At 46.9% G+C, this 12,393-nt stretch overlaps 1 protein-coding gene across 5 annotated transcripts in view; it reads left to right on the plus strand.

Annotated features, from left to right (window-relative positions):
• FANCD2 (FA complementation group D2) overlaps positions 1-12,393 on the plus strand; it is a 2,923,540-nt gene that overhangs the window by 1,237,801 nt on the left and 1,673,346 nt on the right. The window lies entirely within an intron of this gene.

The following is a 12,393-nucleotide window of genomic DNA, read 5'->3' on the forward strand; positions in this document are numbered from 1 at the left end:
TCAACCTCCTCTTTCAATTGGGCTTCTCCATCAACGAGAAAAAGTCAAGCCTAGTGCCAAGCACTTCCAAACAGTTCCTAGGAGCTCTCTTAAAAACACAAGTGGGGTTGGTCTTTCCGTCAGAGGAAAGAGTCCAAAACATGTTGCTGCAAATACTGCCTTATCAAGCCGGCCGCCAGATAAGGGTGCGCAAAGCTATGCGTTTGCTAGGCAGGATGGCATATTGCATTTACTTGGTTCTTCACGCGCGCCTGTGCATCCGACTCATGCAGGAGTGGTCGGCGAAACAGTGGTCTCAGGCAAGTGGTCAGTGGGACGATCTAGTGGTCATTTCGCCAACACTTGTACAAAATCTTCGCTGGTGGACAGGGGAAAATCTGCTGAAGGGGAAACCTTTCTACGAGCCAGAGATACAGGCGATTGTCGCAACGGACGCGTCTCTAGCGGGGTGGAGCACTCATTGCTTTCACCACACAGCTCAGAGTCTGTGGTCTTGCACGGCTGCCCAAAACCACATCAATCTGCTAGAGCTTCTGGCAGTATTCAAAGCCCTTCGGGCATTCGAATCTCATTTAAAGAACCAATCTGTGCAAGTACTGACAGACAGCACTACAGCGATGTATTATATCAACAAACACGGGGGGACACGTTCTACAAATCTGTCCAGGCTTGCGCAGCAAATTTGGAAATGGGCACTCAAACGGAAGATGTTCCTATCGTCACAGCACGTTCCAGCGGAACTCAACTCTCTAGCAGAACCATTGAGCACGAATGGCATCTACACGAAGGAATCTTAGAACACCTCTTCTCTCAATGGAGTTTCCCCACTATAGACTTATTCGCCACAAGCAAAAACAGTCAATGCCTAGACTTCGCGTCCAGGTTCCCCCAGCCAGGCTCCCAGGGTAACGGCCTATGGATAAACTCGTCAGGGAATATTGGCTACGCTTTTCCCCCCCAACGCCTCTCATGAGGAAAGTGGTGAAGAAGATACACAAGGAACCGATGACGCTTATCCTAGTTGCTCCTATGTGGGCAAGACAACCATGGTATCCACATCTGCACAAACTGGCGATTTGCGATCCCATCAAACTCACGTGCCAGTTCGACCTACTCACCCAGAACGAGGGACTAACGGTGAACCCGCAGCCGCACTCAATGAACTTGGAAGCATGTTTCCTGAAGTCATAGAGTTCGGCCATCTCAACCTGCCACAGAAATGCATGGATATCTTGAAAGAATCAAGAAAACCAAACACTAGACACTATTACTTTGACAAATGGAGAAGATTCGTAGTTTGGTGCCAGTCTAAACAAATCAACCCTATAGAATGTACTCCTTCCCACATTCTAACTTATATGCTCCATTTGCTAGATGAGGGCTTAGTATTCAACTCCCTAAAAGTCCACCTGGTGGCTTTATGAGCCTACACCACTTACCATAATAAAGTATAATGGTGGAAGGTACCTGTCATCAAGGCATTTATGGAAGGAGTAAAGAGACTCCACCCTCCAATTTCTAACCCGTCGCCAGGTTGGGACCTCAATGTGGTACTCGCTAAGCTCATTGCACCCTCTTATAAAACTGCCTTCTTAGTGGCTATCACCTCTATAAGAAGTGTTTATTAAATTCAAGCATTGTCAGTGCAGGATCCCTTCTTTGTTGCACACAAAGACAAGCTGGTTTTACGTACTCACCTTCGGTTCTCCCCTAAATTCATCTCCAAATGTCATGTAAACCAGTCGATTGAGCTACCAGCTTTCTTCCAGGAACCCAACAGCTCAGCTGAGGTAAAACTCCACACCCTAGATGTGAGGAGAGCGGTCCTCTACTACGCAGACAAGACCAGACCGCTAAGAAAGACAGATCAATTGTTTGTCTCCATAGCACCAGGCAGAGAAGGTGACCGCATTTCTAAGAATGCCATCTCTAGGTAGAAAGTCTGATGTATCAGATAAAACACTGCCTTTTAAGCACCGGGCTCACTCCACTAGAGGCACAGGAGCCACTCTGACTTTCATTGCAAATGTACCCTTAGACAGTATTTGCAAGGCAGCTACATGGAGCTCTGTACATACTTTCTCACAGCACTACTGCATTGACACTCATTCCAAGACAGATACACAAGTGGGACAAGTGGTTCTAAGACATTTATTCGCTCATGAACCTTCTCACATCCCACCTCCTCCTTCTTCTTCCACTGCTTGCTAATCTATGCACAGTTTGTGATCTAAGTAGATTCCACAAGCCTTAGAAGGGATACATTCCTTACCGTAATCATATTTCTGATGCTTGTATTTGCTTAGATTCACATGCAACCCACCCTTCCTCTCCTCGGAGAGAAGGCGCATGGATGCCTATGATCTCATCTGATACGTATCTGCTTGGATACAACTGTACGCATGCCACACCTCCTGCTACCTCATGTCAGAAAAATAACAATCTGAGGGACCTAAACGCGTGAGGGATCATGGGTACAGTGGATGTCACACTACGGATAGTATTACTGGCACACCCTGTCGACCTCCCTTTTCGAGTTTTGAAAACAACAACTGTAATACACTGCAGCTTCCACTAGATGTCGGCCTATGCACAGCATGTGAATCTAAGCAGATACAAGCATCAGAAATACGATTACGGTGAGTAATGTATCCCATATATCTACGCATATATAGGTGTGTATTAATTTCTGAGGCTTGTGGGTCTGCTTAGAATCACATACTTTGCAAAGGGGAAACCTCTACTGGTTGGTGCAGATCATTACGTAATCTTTTTTTAAATTAAGAACAGAGACGTCCAATGGGCGTTACTGTAATACTATCCCTGATAACGTGTACTGTGCCCATGATCTTTCATGCATCGAGGCGCTCAGATTGTTTTTGTCCACCATCGGGTTGGTCTCACTCTGCAGAGTTCTCAAAGTGCTATCCTTTATCAAGTGCACTTTGAGTTATATATATCGGAGGCTTGTGGAATCTGCTTAGATCACATGCTGTGCATAGGCCGACATCTAGTGGAAGCTGCAGAGTATTAGTTGTTGTTTTCGAAACTCGAAAAGGGATGTTGCCAGGGCGTGCCAGTAATACTATCCCTAGTGTGACGTCCACTGTACCCATGGTGCTTCACTTGTCGAGGTCCCTCAGATTGTTTTTTTCCGCCATTGTAGAGGGACGCACTATAGCAGAGTTTCACTTTCGGCTTATCGCTGTTTATTATTTTCAATTACCGATAGTTTTCCTTTCTATCCTTTCTGTTCACCTACTATCGAGACCATCTGAAAGCAGTGAACAAAAAAAACGACGACCGTTGAAGACTCCTGTCGATGGATCCGTTACGGCCTTGGAAGGCCGCTTCAGGCTTTGGCCCACAAAGTAGGGAGAGAGGGGGGAGGACATTTTAGAATGTATATCCCCTTTTTCGTACACTACACTCGCCTAGCTGCCGTGTCATTCCTTTATGGAAAGGACCCCCTTTAAATAGTCCTATAAGTGCAACAAAAAGTTTACATGGGCCGACAAGAACCTGGTGTGTAACTTGTGTCTCCCCCGGACCACGTCGAGGGTTTCTTGTCGAGTGTGTAGGCTCTTCAAGCCGAAGACATTGAGGGACCGCTGAATTAAATGCTGGGCCCACCACGCGAGGCAGCTCGAGGCCATGGAAGTGGAACGGGCCTTCAGCGACGGCAGCAACACCGCAATATCTGAAGGCAAAGGGGTTACTCAAGTTTCCCAAGCACTGGCCCCCGACCCCAACAGACAGGCCCGTGGCCATGTTACGGGGACAACACCCAGCGGCGGAAGTACTTTCACTACCCCCTACACCAAACACACAACCCACAGTCGAGACTCGACTCACATGTCGAGCCAACGGCAACGCCTGATGTCTAGGGAAAGGTCAGTTGTATCGCTGTCCTCTGGGCACTCTCGATCGAGATCACCGCAGGGCTTGTCCCAACTGCCGAAAGACAGAACAGACGTCCGCGATAAAGCCATTCCCGAAGGTCGTGAGTCAGATGACGAAACTTTGGATCTGCCCGTAGCCGAGATTCGACGTTCTACGTCAAAATTGGGTAAAAATCCCATACAGGTGGGACTAGCCCATTTAGTAGAAAAGCGTGTCTCAAAAGACCTGCTAAAATCCAAGGAGTCTACGAAAAGCTCTTCTAAGACCCCTCATGGAGATAAATCACAGAAGGATAAGCCCCCTGACAAGCATAAGGAACCTCAGGTACATGAGTCCCTGTCTTGTACCTTAAAGAAAAAGGCTACACCTTCTACTGTAGTCCCACCCAACCCAGAAGATTTAGGTCTCCCACCTCAATCAAACATCATTCCTGTCATATGCCGATATTGATAGGGTCATGAGACGGATGTCTTTCATGGCTGATGTTTTAAAAAAATACCCTAATTACTTTACGAATTTCCACTCCACCCCCCACAGCAGCAGCCTCTGGGTCTCAAGATACTTTTGAACGTCCTTCTAAAAGGTCTCGCCCTGATGAGCTAGCGAAAGACTCCACCATTGATCTATATGACCCGGACACTGATCATGAAGACCTCTATACCCAAGAAGCTGCAGACCATTATTATGGGGATAATGAGGATGAGGAGGGTGATCTAGATCCAGACATGTACAACATGGACTCCCCAGTTGATCAGGACCCCCCTGTTGTAGACTTGCCGATAGATAATCAGCCTCTACTTGATGAAGTACTCATGAAAGCAGCTCAGCATTTCTACCCAAGAGGATCCTCAAGACAAGGATTTTGTTACTGAAATCTTGGGTGATAAAAAGGTGGTTACTCAATTTATTCCCCTACTAAAGTCTGTCCAACGAAAAGTACAACCCTTGCTAGAGACACCCAATCGGACACGGCGGCACACCCCTGCATAGAAAAACTTTTCAAACCAGCACTTTCGGACCTGCTGTACATTAGAGGCCAGCTAAAGCCTGGCTCGCTTGTTGTTACTGTGACAAGAAAAAGAGCAGGTACTCCCCTAGCCTCCTCTGAGGCTCCTCCGGACAAAGAAAGCAAGACGCTTTACACAATGGGCAGGAAGGTGGCTTCTTCCGCTGCATTCCAAACCAGGATAGCAAATTACGCTACTTTATTCGCTAGTTTCTACTGCCATAAATGGGAGGAGATCTCAGCTTTACTCTTGTCAGCCCCGCAACCCCTCAAGACTCAATTAGCTCTGGTGGCTGCAGAGGGTGGGCCAGTTTCGAGCTGCTTGCTAAAAAAGCAGTCTTGACGCTGCAGACAATGCCGGCAGAATCCTAGCTGAAGGTACCATTATTAAGTGGCACGCTTGGTTACACCAATCCGGGTTTAAGCCAGAGACCCAGGCCTCTCTCATTAACATGCCCGTTGAGCCCAATGTACTTTTTGGCAACGCCGTCGAGGACACCTTGAAGACAGCAAAGGAAGAGTATGGTGCACTCAAATGTTTGGGCCAATTGACCAATAAACCTACTGGTCAAAGGGGAAACGAAAATTTTCGTCGCTCACACAGACAATTTTCTCAAAGGGGTTCCGGCTACAATCAAAACCAGTGTACATCCTGGGGGAACAATCAAGGGCAAGCCTCTCAGAACCACCAGATAGGACTGCGCAGATTACGCGATAGGGGACGGGGTTCCTCTTCCAGAGGTGATACCCCACCTCAGAAACAGTGACATCCCACTTCAGGTGCCCTCCTATGCCTCTCCAGTACGAGGGTGCATTTCCAACTTCACCCAAGCATGGGAGGGAATCACCTCAGACAGATGGGTGCTGTGCACAGTAGTGGGCGGATATTGTATAGAACTGCTCCAGAAACCCCGGAATCATCCCCCACGCCAGAAGACCCACTCCAGAGAACACCACGCATCCTCCTCGAGGAAATCATTCAACTTACTTCCTTGTGCCAAAGAAAGATCTAACAATGTACCCAGTATAAGATTTACTCCCTACAAACAAATATGTCAAGCCACAAAAATTCTGCATGACTTCGCTACAAGTGGTAATCCCTCTACTAAAAAAGGGAGATTACATGGCAACACTGGATATGAAAGATGCCTATTTTCATATTTGAATGTTCCCAGCACACAGAAGATTCTTGCTTTTCAAGATAGCGAACCAGCACTACCAATTCAAAGTGCTGCCCTTCAGAATAGCATCTAGGCCATGGGTATTCACGAAGGTACTGGCAGTGGTGGCAGCACATCTACGCAGGGAGGCAATCGCAGTGTACCCTTACCTGGACACTGGCTGATTACAGGGGAGTCACCCCTAATTTGCAGACAAAACATTCAAAGAACTATCAACCTTCTCTTTCAATCAGGCTTCTCCGTCAACGAGAAAAAATCAAGCCTAGTGCCAAGCACAACCAAACAGTTCATAGGAGCTTTGATAAACACAGACGAGGGGTTGGTCTTTCCGTCAGAGGAAAGAGTCCAAAACATGTTGCTGCAAATACCGCCTTATCAAGCCGGCCAACAGATAAGCGTATGCAAATTGCTAGGGATGATGGCATCTTGTATTTACCTGGTACCTCAAGTGCGCCTGCGACCCATGCAGGAGTGGTTGGCGAAACAGTGGGATCAGGCAAGTGGGCAGTGGGACGATCTAGTGGTTGTTTAGCCAACACTAGTTCAAAATCTTTGCTGGTGGACAAGGGAAAATCTGAAACCCTTCCACGATCCGGAAGTACAGGCGATTTGTCACAACAGATACCTGACTCGCCGGGTGGAGGGCGCATTACCTACATCATACAGCACAGGGTCTGTGGTATCTTTCAGCGGCTCAGAACCACATCAATCTAGTGGAACTACTGGCGGTGTTCCAAGCCTTTCCGGCATTCGAATCTTACCTACCAAATCAGTCAGTGCAAGTCCTGACCGACAGCACAGCAGCAATGTTTTACATCAACAAACGGGGGGGTACACGTTCTCCAAATCTGTCCACGCTTGCGCAACAACGCTCATCCTAGTGGCTCCTATGTGGGCAAGACAAACTTGGTATCCACATCTGCGCAAACTAAGCTCATGGGACCCCATTTCGAGCCAATGCACAAGTCAAGTCTTAAACACCTGACTTACAAGACTGCCTTCTTAGTGGCTATTACTTCCATAATGAGAGTCAGTGAAATACAAGCTTTGTCAGTGCAGGATCCTTTCTTTATCACATATAAAACAAGCTGGTTTTACATTCTCACCCTAGGTTCTCACCTAAATGAATCTCTAAATTTCACGTGAACCAGTCTATTCAGAAGGAGGGCGGTCCTTTACTACATAAACAAGACCAGACCGCTAAGGAAAACAGACTAACTGTTTGTCTCCATAGCGCCAGGCAGGGAAAACGCCATCTCCAGGTGGATAGTCAGATGCATACAGCTTTGCTACTCTCTATCCAATAGAACACTGCCTTTCACAGGGGTACAGGAGCTACCTTGGCTCACTCCACTAGGGTTACATGAGCTACCTTGGCTTTTATCGCAAACGTCCCGCTGGATGCCATTTGCAAAGCAGCTACATGGAGCTCTATCCACACCTTTACTCAGCACTATTGCCTTGACATTCTGTCTAAATCAGATTCCCAGCTGGGACAAGCGGTGCTGAAACATCCATTTGCCGTGTACCTTCTCAACACCCACCACCTTCTCCAAACACTGCTCGCTAATCTATGCATAGCATATGATCTAATCAGATTATACAAGCCTCAGAAGGGATACATTACGTACCGTAATCGTATTTCTGATGCGTGTATCTGCTTAGATCAGTGGTCTTCAAATTATTTGGACCTGGGCCCCCCCACTTGGGCAGTCCCCCCCCTAAAATGCCAAATGGACAGTGTGTACAAATGGCTATGAACTATAGAGCACCGTCACTGCACTCTACACCCAGTATAGTCCTTGGGTTCCCCACCTGCTCCCATAACAGTCGCTGGACTCCCCCCACACCGTTCCCAAAACAGTCCGAGAGCCAGTGGGAGCTGGTGAATTTTTTAAGTGGACGGGCTGTCTTGATATGGGCAAAATCTTCCTCGGGGCCAGCCCTTTGAGAGCAAAAAATACCCAATTCAGCCCAAAATACAGGTTCTATTGTGCTGAGCAGTGATCTCATGCTAGGGACAATGACACCTTCAATAAGTTTTAGTATTTATTCTAAACAGTGAATTTCATATACATTTGGTATTCAAGTTAGAGAAGATTACAAAGCACAAAACTTAGAGAAATGCAAAATATAGAGAAACTTAGATAAACATAGAGAAACATAGAGAAACACAGTCTTACGCCCCTTCAATCAGCACTGTGAGACCCTGGCCCTCATAAGCTAGCTGTAACAAGCCTCAGAGGACAGCGCTGCAGGATGCCGTCAAGAGCTTGAAATTCCGGGCACTTGATCTGGCTCGAACCAAGTCCACAGGACGATCTCCCACCCGAGTCATGTGAGCATGTGTATTTTATAATCTCGTGCTGCCCGTCCGTGACGCACAGTTCCAGAACTTTCCCTGTGCAAAATATAGGCTGGCTCATGGAAAAAACCCAACTCTGTTAATTTCCACTGCTCCTTCTTCTGAGCCCCTCCCTGGCTCCCTGGAGCCCATCTGCCAAAGCTCAGGAATGTCTTATCAGTGCCTTCCCAGAGAAAAGGAGATTAGCTTGGGGCCATGCAGGGCTACCGTTAGTGAGGCAGAATATTCTAAGGGAAGCAGGGATGTATTAACCCCATCTGCAAGCTCTAAAAGGCATGCACTCATAGCTTAGTGTTTATAGCGCTTAAGACTGGCTATCTAAGCGCTATATAGGTGCCATAATTTTCCAAACACTCCAAAGATACCTATTAGCTACAGAGCTAGGGCCCTCTCCCTGCCTGTCTATCAACAATGCATAATGTGACCTATCACTCATACTAGGCCTGCATATTCCTTGTAGCTCACTACTGCATAATGGAAGTGCTACAACAGACTACTGTCAGCATTTTTAGCACATACTTTGAATACACTATTGGCTTTCAGCGGCTAATGCTGTCATCTAAAGCCCTGATTGGCAAGGTTGCAATTTTGTGTATCACTACACGGGCATACATATTCCCCACAAAAATGCCATGGTGACCGAGCGCAGGGAGGGAGCCCGAGGCAACAACTCCCAAATCACACCATTCCAAAAGAATTCCCTCACCGCCCATTTTTAAAGTCATCCCATCAGAAAACTACTTTTACATGTATGAGCACCATACAGTAGGCTTTTAAGACATGATGAACAGATCCGGACAGGGTATTGGTAGTGTACGGGAAACTGGCTGAAATCTTAGAATGTAATCATCAGCTTAAACCTGTACATTTACCAGGTTCGATCGTGCCTAGAAGACCAACGCTCACTGAGGACTAGATAAACAGCACTTTAGTCCCTCCACATTTTGAAATTGCTACACCTCCCTCTACACCCGTAAAGCACAGGATTAGGAAGAGCTCCAGGAGCCAGGCGTCTTCATCTTTTTGTACTTTTAGTTACCTTCTATGGACAGGGTCAAGGTTAACTCTGGTCTTTTGGGAGTGGAGGGCAAAGGAGAGTCAGGGGACGGGAGCAGTGGCCTTGCAAAGGAATGTAAATACTGAAGTTACCCTCTCCTTAATGGCTTTAGGAAGCAAGGACTGTATGGGTTGCATTTGTTAATGTTGTGAAACAGCCCCTGGCACTAGACCCAATGCGGGGGCCGATTCAACACATGATATCCCGCTATCTTTATAGAACTTGCCACCCAGGCCCTGGGCGGAGGTCTTCAAACTGGTGGGTGAGCTTCCCTGACTGCGCTCTGCATCATGTGGAAGGAGTGTGAAACATACAACATGAAATCCATCTTGGGAGTTTGGAGGTAGTGAAAGCCTCCTCCTAGGCAGATAGACCAACTTTAGAACATCTAAAACAGGGGTCTCCCAACTTTATATTAGCAAGAGCTATTTGTAGTTGAGGGATAACAGGGAGGACCTACTGGCAAGAGGTACTGAGGTTGTGATTTTCAAGCGCATGGCGAATTTTTATAGATTTCTGGGGGTCGTTTATTTACTCTTTATGCAAAAAAATATGCATTCACCATTATATTAAGAACTTCAAAAACATCTTTATTTCATTATTTTCTATTAGCTGTATCATAAAAATTGTCTAGCATATCATAGCGTAGGAAAACAAATGGGACATTCAGTGTGAAGGCTGACACTGCATGCTATCTACCAGAGTCCTGTAATCTTGTGGGTAGGTTGTACCCAACTCAGACTGAGTTAGTCCCGATGGTCGCCTAGAAGGCGGGTTGGACCACAGTCTTAATGGCCTCTGATTTGAATCTGGAAGAGGCGTAGGTAGGGTGGAAGACAGAGAAGTTGAGTAGAAAGGAGAAATGCAGTGTGGGAGGGGTCAGAGTATGGAGAAAAACAGTCAACTATGTAGAGATGGCTGAGACCATGCATAGATTTGTAGGTTGTGCATGAAGAGACAGCCATCATGAGGTGGTATGTGTTGAAGAGGACCTTGGTAGGCTGTAGAGGATATATGTAGCAAAGTTGACAATGTTATTGAGTTGAGGGGAGGAGTAGAGGGGGAGGCCTAATAGTAGCAGTCCACCACGCTGCAGCACGTCTTATTACAGGTGCGCAGAAATTATACTGAAAAACTCTCATCCTACGAGAACTACATTGCCTTCCTCTCCAGGCAAGGATACTGTTCAATACTGCATGTATCATCTCCAAAGCAGTCATGAGCAGCACACCAGGGTATCTGGCAGTTAAGTCCAACATATCTGGTGACACACGCTCTTTGTGCAGCAAATTAACCAGCCAGCTTGAATCAAAAGTAATCCGCAAAGGGAGGACCCACAAGCAATTATTCTCTTTTCACGTACCAGCTGTGGGAAACCTGAAGGTGCCTCACCCTGTAGTCCCCGGGGATCTGTCATCCAGGTGACCAGGACACGCCCATTGCTTATGGATCCAGTTCCTGGGGGTGGACCAGTGCAGGCAGATCACCTGGGTTAGGGGTCTTCGGGGCGTGGGACACCGAATGGCGAGACACGGTATCCCCTTCCCCGTAACACCTTTACCCCATCCTACCAGGTAGGATACTTGGGAATCTCAATCCCCCCCTTTCCCCGACACAAACACTTTCTCACAGACAGCTCACTATGAGAGAAAACAGACTTAACACCCAAGCCGTATACCTGACATGTCCCAATACAATGGTTAGACAGGGTCAGGCAATTACCGACCATTACTCACACCTGACTTCCATTACATTTCCCCACCTAGATAAAAGACGGAGCACGAGAGCACACTCTGGGTAAGGCAAAACATACGAGGAAGCAGCAGCTCCAAAATGGCAGTTTAACATGAGGAGAAAGACAGCAAAACAGAAGGGGAACACAAGGAGGGAAGTGCCCTTGGCCTTTTCAACGAGGAGCCATTAACTCTCGCAAGCCCTCAAGAATAGAAAGCGTAAGACCAGGAATCAAGGCTGAAGAATCCTGAATTGTGTGTCAGAGGTACCCGGGGTCTCCTGTGTCGATAGTCAAAGCGGGGAGAATAGTTTGCCGTGGTTCTGTTTGTGGCTCCTACAACAAAGCAGCACCATTGAATTCAACACAGCAGATGAGTTTGGCTATTGATACCAAACCGGTCTGTGTTGAAGCTAAGGTTGCAAGTGGCTACAGTGTATGAAATGCATTTGATAACCACTGCGAGTAAAAAGTGAACAAGAGATAAGTGATTGACTGAAACCGAGATATGCCCTTGACAGAGTGGTCTGGCACCGCGTGGGTGCTCATTCGAAAGTTTCTGTACGGTATCCAACTGAGAGTTAAGAAAGGTTTAAGATTGGCAAAAGAAAGGTACATCGAAGTTGTCCTGCGACGGGTCAAGCAAAATCCTGTGCACAATCGAAAGTCTTCGATGTTTATACTGCCAAGCAAGTTGATGACAAAATAGAGAAAATTGGTCCGAGCCCGAAGGAGGGAGATCAAATGAAAGCTTGGGGGGGTTAAAGCAAGTTTGTGTTAAAGTGAATCATAGTTGGCCCGAGCCCGGCGGAGGGAGACTGATTGAACATTGTGTTGAAACGGATCTGAACTCACTGAGGGGCATCAGGGGTGAATAGTGAATCACCCGAGAAATTGGATACGTGAAAATCTGCCAACCATTGTATTAAAGGGGATCTGATCCTGGCTGAGGGGGATCCCGAGATGGATAGTAAATCACTTTATAAATTGAGTATGTGTGAAAACCTAAGAGGAAAGGAACTTATTTTTTGTTTGTCGCATCAGGCCCTCTCAAAGAAGAGACTTTGAAAGGCAAAGAGACTTGGGCACAGAAGGCCTTGATGCTAATGTTTGAACTGCACCCACGTTCTAGAGAAGCCAGAGACTGTA

This window comes from Ambystoma mexicanum, chromosome 2p (genome assembly GCF_040938575.1).
Source record: "Ambystoma mexicanum isolate Mex_15411 chromosome 2p, UKY_AmexF1_1, whole genome shotgun sequence".
Classification (NCBI taxonomy): domain Eukaryota; kingdom Metazoa; phylum Chordata; class Amphibia; order Caudata; family Ambystomatidae; genus Ambystoma; species Ambystoma mexicanum.